Raw genomic sequence first — 7,923 nt, forward strand, 5'->3', positions numbered from 1 at the left:
ACATGCATATAAGTGGGGACATCGAGGCAACAAAAGGGCAGTATCTTTTGACCCCAAGAATTCAAAGGACATTAGTACAAGACTTGAGGCCTCGTCTAGTGATTTTTTGTCATCAGACCCCAGCGACCTCGACGGGGCTGTAGGCGGGGTCGACGTAAGACTCGGAGGGGTAAAGAAAAGAAAGACCAGGGGATACAGAAATTCTCCCCCATCTTACAAACGGGAGACGAGGTTCAATCGCAGGAATCACCAACCTTGATTGCGGCCTCTTCTACAGAACATCAAGACCTCCAGGATCAAGACCAAGGTAATCTGCAAATTGTTAATTTATCTACTCATGTGTTGACATCATCAGAAAAAACGGTATTGACAAAGGGATTGTCCTTTGCTCCTATGAATACCCTTGACAAATTTACTCTGGTCAAGGATGTATATTTGTTCTGCCGTCAATTAACTTTTAAATTGCTATATCATCATCCCTCTTTAGCGGATCAACTTCCATTGGATGAAAGACAAGTCCTTAGGGACCTTATGGACTTGCTCAATGAAAACGATATAGATGTCACTAGAAGAAGATTCTCTGGGAGATTACCTTCACAGGCTACTCCATCATTCTCCCTTTTCCCGGCGGTACAGATCTTCTTTAATAACGTTTGCAGAGAAATACAGACCCTACGTGTGGACGGTAATAGAAATAGAAATTTAAGTCCACTTGAACAGAGGGCCCTTTTGGGTTTACAAAAGAATAAAGAGTTTCTGATCCGCGAGGCGGACAAGGGGGGTAATATTGTTCTGTGGCCTAACTCTCTTTATTTACAGGAGGTCGAACGACAACTAGGAGATTCAACATGTTATAGACGTCTACCTGGAGACCCTACTGACATCTTCAAAGGAAAACTTGACCATCTATTTGAAGTGGCATTCCGAAACGGTACTCTGAACAAAAAGGAAGTGACCTTCCTGACAACAGACCATCCTGTGGTGCCGACTTTTTATCTGCTCCCTAAGGTGCATAAATCGCTGGAAAATCCCCCAGGTAGGCCAATTGTTTCTGGCATGGGTGGCCTTTTTGAAAAACCTTGTACCTATTTAGACTTTTTCCTACAGCCCATGGCAAGGTCACTAAAATCTTTTATTAGGGACTCGACACATTTAATTCAATTAATCCAGGATTTTACCTTACCATCTGGTACTTTGTTAATTACACTGGATGTCGAGTCCCTTTACACTAGTATTAGCCATGACATAGGCCTGAGGGCGGTTTCATCCTTTTTGGAACATAATAGTACTGGGGATAGAGGACATGATCAATTTATTTTGGATCTTTTATTTTTTGTCCTCGACAAAAACTATTTTGTCTTTGATGGAATGTTCTATAGGCAAGTCAAGGGCACCGCCATGGGGGCACGATGCGCACCATCCTATGCCAACCTGTTTTTAGGGTGGTGGGAGGAGTCAGTGGTTTTTGCGCATAGAACTTTCAAGGAATCCTGCCAGAAATGGTTACGTTTCATTGATGATGTCATAATGTTTTGGACAGGCACTGAGGAGGACTACCATCTCTTCCTCACAGATCTTAATAACAACCCCTTCAACATCCGACTTACCTCACATGTATCACGGACCTCAGTGGAATTCCTGGATTTGAAGCTAACTCTGGAGGGTTCGTATATTACTACCACTCTGTATCGAAAACAGACAGCTACGAACAGTCTGTTACATTATTCGAGCTTCCACCCTAGGCACCTAAAAAATGGAATTCCAACCGGCCAATTTCTTCGATTAAGGAGAAATTGTAGTACGACGGATGACTTTAATATGGAGGCTCGAAAATTGACGGACCGCTTTAAACATCGGGGATATCCGAAGACCATCATTTCCTCGGCTTACCAAAGAGCCAAAACCAGTGAACGGACGGATCTATTTCAGAGACAGACATGTGAGTCCTCCAGGCCTTTGGGCATTGTCACCACATTTAATAATCAGTGGGGGGATGTCTACAAAATCTTGGACCATAGTTGGGGGATCTTGCTTAGTGAACCCAAGCTAAAGCCCCACATTGCAGAAACACCCAAGCTTATAGCTAGGAGGGCTAGCAATTTGAAGGATCTGCTATGTCATAGTCATTTTATCCGCCCTGTTACTAGACTCAATAGGGGGACAAGGATATTTGGCACTTATCCATGTGGAGGCTGCAATATTTGCCAGCATACTGTAGCCCAGGATGGTCTGTCATTGTCTGTTTTTCCCTTCCAGATCAAACCCAGGAAGTTCTTCTTCAATTGTAAAAGCCGCTCGTTGGTCTATGCCCTAATATGTGATTGCCCTAAAATTTATGTGGGCCAAACGACGCAGGAGCTACGAAGAAGGGTGCAACAGCACCTATCAAATATCTCCATGGCTCAAAAGGACCGTGAGAAGGGCAAGAACATCTCATCAGTGGCAACACATTTTTTGGACATCCATCATAGTCGTGTTAGGGGCTTGAAGGTCATGGGATTAGAGGTGGTCTCACTTAACATCAGAGGTGGAGACAGAGTGAAGAAATTATTGCGATGCGAATCTAAATGGATTCATGACCTTCAAAGCCTTGCTCCACAAGGATTAAATGAAGAACTTTTATTTTCCGGTTACTATAAACAATTATAATACTTTGATGTTTCTGTATTGACCTTATGTATGTTTAATTGATGCCCGTATATAATTATTGATATAACAGTATGTGGCCTCTTTCGATTATATTTACGTATATACATTTATTATTTACTATGTATATATATACTTTCTTTCGTTAATTATAATCTTTAATTGATTTATCATTATTTTGGCAGGTTAATGTGTTAATTTGATATTTTTCCACAGCGTATCCTATCACTACTATCTGTTTGGCAGATATGTCCCTGCCCTGTTTTTTCCCTGCTCTACCCACGAAATTGCCACCTCCATCTCTTAGGCATCATCCTTTGTATGCTAATCCCTCATCATACTATACTTCTAAAGGGCTCCATTCTTCCTATCTCTCGGCCGAGAGTCCTTTTTTTGTGGACATATCAGGCGCTGATATTTAGTGCGCATGCGCCGATTGGCGCGTGCGCACTTACCAGCGCGGTCCGCTTAAAAGCCCTGTCATGTCTTTAAAATATCGGTGTCCCCTTATTTCCGGGTTTCCCCAGCGCACGCGCACTTGATATATATCGGCGCGTGCGCACTTACCAGCGCGGTCTGCTTTACAGCCCGGTCATGTCTCAGCAATACCGGTGTCCCCCTATTTCCGGTCTTCCCCGGTGCATGCGCACTTGCAAATAGTATACACAGGGAATTTCCACATGTTTAACTCTGCTGCATTGCGCAGATGTCGGCGTCCTTCGTCACTTCCGGTTCCTCGGCCAGCTCCAGCGTTATACTCTACATATGATATATTGAGCACCAGCTGTCCCCCGCCTCATCTAATTATCAGGTATTTATAATGCGGGCACTTCCACTGCAGGGATTGCCCCTGAAGAAGCCAGTTTTTCTGGCGACACGCGTTGGGCGTTTGTGCCCTGGTTCTCCACCCTTCCTAATTGTCCTGCAGCATTCTCTGACTCCTTACGAGGGTCTGAGTTGGATTCTACACAGGTCCTATACAGGTTATATGCTGTTCTATCTTATTAGGTAGATTTGATCCTCCTGGTGCTCTTATGTTAGACTGACTTTCCCTAGGATATTGATGGGGGGGTTATTCTGCTGTCTACAAAAGCACATATGATTGATATTGGGTATTCACATGAATTGTACTTTATACAATCTTTTGCTTGTGGGCCTGGATTATAATATTGTGTGTGGGGTGGTCTTCTTGAACCAGGGTTTCAGACCCTATTATGGGTCTTTGTATTCACCAACTGTATGGTTGTTTTATATGTTTTTAAAAAGTTTTTTGCAGTGTTTTGTGTCCTTGGATGTTAATAAAATTTGTAATATTTGTACTATCTATAGTGTGGTGATCCCCATTCCATACATGTGCACTGTGTATGTTGCGTGCACAAGGTATATGTTGTGTGCACTGTGTATGTTGTGTGCGCTGTGTATGTTGTGTGCACTGTGTATGTTGTGTGCACTGTGTATGTTGCGTGCACAAGGTATATGTTGTGTGCACTGTGTATGTTGTGTGCGCTGTGTATACGTTGTGTGCGCTGTGTATGTTGTGTGCGCTGTGTATGTTGTGTGCACTGTGTATGTTGTGTGCGCTGTGTATACGTTGTGTGCGCTGTGTATGTTGCGTGCGCTGTGTATGTTGTGTGCGCTGTGTATGTTGTGTGCGCTGTGTATATGTTGTTTGCACTGTGTATGTTGTGTGCGCTGTGTATGTTGTGTGCGCTGTGTATGTTGTGTGCACTGTGTATGCTGCGTGCGCAAGGTATATGTTGTGTGCACTGTGCATGTTGTGTGCGCTGTGTATACGTTGTGTGCGCTGTGTATGTTGTGTGCGCTGTGTATGTTGTGTGCACTGTGTATGTTGTGTGCGCTGTGTATGTTGTGTGCGCTGTGTATACGTTGTGTGCGCTGTGTATACGTTGTGTGCGCTGTGTATGTTGTGTGCGCTGTGTATGTTGTGTGCGCTGTGTATGTTGTGTGCGCTGTGTATGTTGTGTGCGCTGTGTATGTTGTGTGCGCTGTGTATACGTTGTGTGCACTGTATGTTGTGTGCGCTGTGTATGTTGTGTGCGCTGTGTATGTTGTGTGCTGTGTATGTTGTGCGCTGTGTATACGTTGTGTACGCAAGGTATATGTTGTGTGCGCTGTGTATGTTGTGCGCTGTGTATGTTGTGTGCGCTGTGTATACGTTGTGTGCGCTGTGTATACATTGTGTGCCGCAAGGTATATGTTGTGTGCACTGTGTATGTTGTGTGCTCTGTGTGTGTTGTGCGCTGTGTATGTTGTGTGCTGTGTATGTTGTGCGCTGTGTATACGTTGTGTGCACAAGGTACAGTCATGGCCAAAAGTATTGACACCCCTGCAATTCTGTCAGATAATACTCAGTTTCTTCCTGAAAATGATTGCAAACACAAATTCTTCGGTATTATTATCTTCATTTAATTTGTCTTAAATGAAAAAACACAAAAGAGTATGAAGCAAAAAGCAAAACATTGATCATTTCACACAAAACTCCAAAAATGGGCCAGACAAAAGTATTGGCACCCTCAGCCTAATACTTGGTTGCACAAACTTTAGCCAAAATAACTGCGACCAACCGCTTCCGGTAACCATCAATGAGTTTCTTACAATGCTCTGCTGGAATTTTAGACCATTCTTCTTTGGCAAACTGCTCCAGTTCCATGATATTTGAAGGGTGCCTTCTCCAAACTGCAATTTTTAGATCTCTCCACAGGTGTTCTATGGGTTTCAGGTCTGGACTCATTGCTGGCCACCTTAAAAGTCTCCAGTGCTTTCTCTCAAACCATTTTCTAGTGTTTTTTGAAGTGTTCTGGGTCATTGTCCTGCTGGAAGACCCATGACCTCTGAGGGAGACCCAGCTTTCTCACACTGGGCCCTACATTATGCTGCAAAATTTGTTGGTAGTCTTCAGACTTCATAATGCCATGCACACAGTCAAGCAGTCCAGTGCCAGAGGCAGCAAAGCAACCCCAAAAGATCAGGGAACCTCCACCATGTTTGACTGTAGGGACCATGTTCTTTGAATGCCTCTTTTTTTCTCCTATAAACTCTATGTTGATGCCTTTGCCCAAAAAGCTCTACTTTTGTCTTATCTGACAGAGAACATTCTTCCAAAACGTTTTAGGCTTTTTCAGGTAAGTTTTGGCAAACTCCAGCCTGGCTTTTTTATGTCTCGGGGTAAGAAGTGGGGTCTTCCTGGGTCTCCTACCATACAATGCCTTTTCATTCAGATGCCGACGGACAGTACGGGTTGACACTGTTGTACCCTCGGACTGCAGGGCAGCTTGAACTTGTTTGGATGTTAGTCGAGGTTCTTTATCCAACATCCGCACAATCTTGTGTTGAAATCTCTTGTCAATTTTTTTTTTCCGTCCACATCTAGGGAGGTTAGCCACAGTGCCATGGGCTTTAAACTTCTTGATGACACTGCGCACAGTAGACACAGGAACATTCAGGTCTTTGGAGATGGACTTGTAGCCTTGAGATTGTTCATGCTTCCTCACAATTTGGTTTCTCAAGTTCACAGACAGTGGTCTTCTTTCTTTTCTCCATGCTCAATGTGGTACACACAAGGACACAGGACAGAGGTTAAGTCAACTTTAATCCATGTCAACTGGCTGCAAGTGTGATTTAGTTATTGCCAACACCTGTTAGGTGCCACAGGTAAGTTACAGGTGCTGTTAATTACACAAATTAGAGAAGCATCACATGATTTTTCAAATGGTGCCAATACTTTTGTCCACCCCCTTTTTTATGTTTGGTGTGGAATTATATCCAATTTGGCTTTAGGACAATTCTTTTTGTGTTTTTTCATTTAAGACAAATTAAATAAAGGTAATAATATCAAAGAATTTATGTTTGCAATCATTTTCAGGAAGCAACTGAGTATTATCTGACAGAATTGCAGGGGTGTCAATACCTTTGGCCATGACTGTATATGTTGTGTGCGCTGTGTATGTTGTGCGCTGTGTATGTTGTGTGCGCTGTGTATACATTGTGTGCTGCAAGGTATATGTTGTGTGCACTGTGTATGTTGTGTGCGCTGTGTGTGTTGTGCGCTCTGTGTGTTGTGCGCTGTGTATGTTGTGCGCTGTGTATGTTGTGTGCACTGTGTATGTTGTGTGCGCTGTGTGTGTTGTGCGCTGTGTATGTTGTGTGCTGTGATGTTGTGCGCTGTGTATACGTTGTGTGCGCAAGGTATATGTTGTGTGCGCTGTGTATGTTGTGCGCTGTGTATGTTGTGTGCGCTGTGTATACGTTGTGTGCGCTGTGTATACATTGTGTGCCGCAAGGTATATGTTGTGTGCGCTGTGTGTGTTGTGCGCTGTGTGTGTTGTGCGCTGTGTATGTTGTGCACTGTGTATGTTGTGCGCTGTGTATGTTGTGTGCACTGTGTATGTTGTGTGCGTTGTGTGCGCTGTGTATTTGGTGCGCTGTATATGTTGTGTGCGCTGTGTATGTTGTGTGCTCTGTGTATGTTGTGTGCACTGTGTTGTGTGCGCTGTGTATGTTGTGCGCTGTGTATGTTGTGTGCACTGTGTATGTTGTGTGCGCTGTGTATGTTGTGTGCGCTGTGTATTTGGTGCGCTGTGTATGTTGTGTGCGCTGTGTATGTTGTGTGCGCCTACTGTTGGAAACTCCTAAATGGAAGCCTTGCTTAAACACCAAACTGAGCCTCCCTTCAATATTGACCACGGAAATCAATTTGGGTTTATAATTCCATTACACAGGTTGGGGCCCCCAAACATGATGGCTTTATAATGGTCACCCAGTGTGGATATGTTACTCTCACAAATAGATTGGTCAGCGTGACAGAGGTTGTGAATTGTGATTGATAGACCAGTCCCGGATGTAAACGCAGTGGGATGCGGGAAGCAAGGACTGCAGCTGGCCCTGAACTCTATCATTTAATCTGAGATACATGTGCGCAGTCAGAGGACAGATTGCACGGACGCCGACCTCTTCGTGATTGTTGGCTTTGTTTGTTTTTGCAAAACATTAACTGTCAAAAATGTAAGAAAAATTAGTTCCAAAATAGCAAAACGTATCCATGAAATGAGTCCACCTGCTTTTTAGGAAAACAAATTTATTTTCCAGTCTTCAAGCAGCAGATTAGTAACACATTGAGAAAATGTGATCTGTAATGTTTTATGTTTAGTCATTTATAGTATTTTAGGTTACTTCTTAGCAGTCCTGATGCCTATACCCCTATTATACCCCTATTCCTCAAGGGCATGGATACCTTGTGGAAGCATTTTTTTTTTACTT

General features: G+C 43.5%; 1 long non-coding RNA gene across 1 annotated transcript; it reads left to right on the forward strand.

Moving 5' to 3' along the window:
- The first annotated feature begins 1,560 nt into the window (after positions 1-1,560).
- Positions 1,561-2,563, forward strand: LOC143765296 (uncharacterized). The gene is made up of 3 exons (XR_013213364.1): positions 1,561-1,663; positions 1,743-1,939; positions 2,257-2,563. It is a non-coding gene; the product is annotated as an uncharacterized LOC143765296 (long non-coding RNA).
- The last annotated feature ends 5,360 nt before the right edge of the window (positions 2,564-7,923 follow it).

The sequence above is a fragment of the Ranitomeya variabilis genome, chromosome 1 (assembly GCF_051348905.1).
Source record: "Ranitomeya variabilis isolate aRanVar5 chromosome 1, aRanVar5.hap1, whole genome shotgun sequence".
Classification (NCBI taxonomy): Eukaryota; Metazoa; Chordata; class Amphibia; order Anura; family Dendrobatidae; genus Ranitomeya; species Ranitomeya variabilis.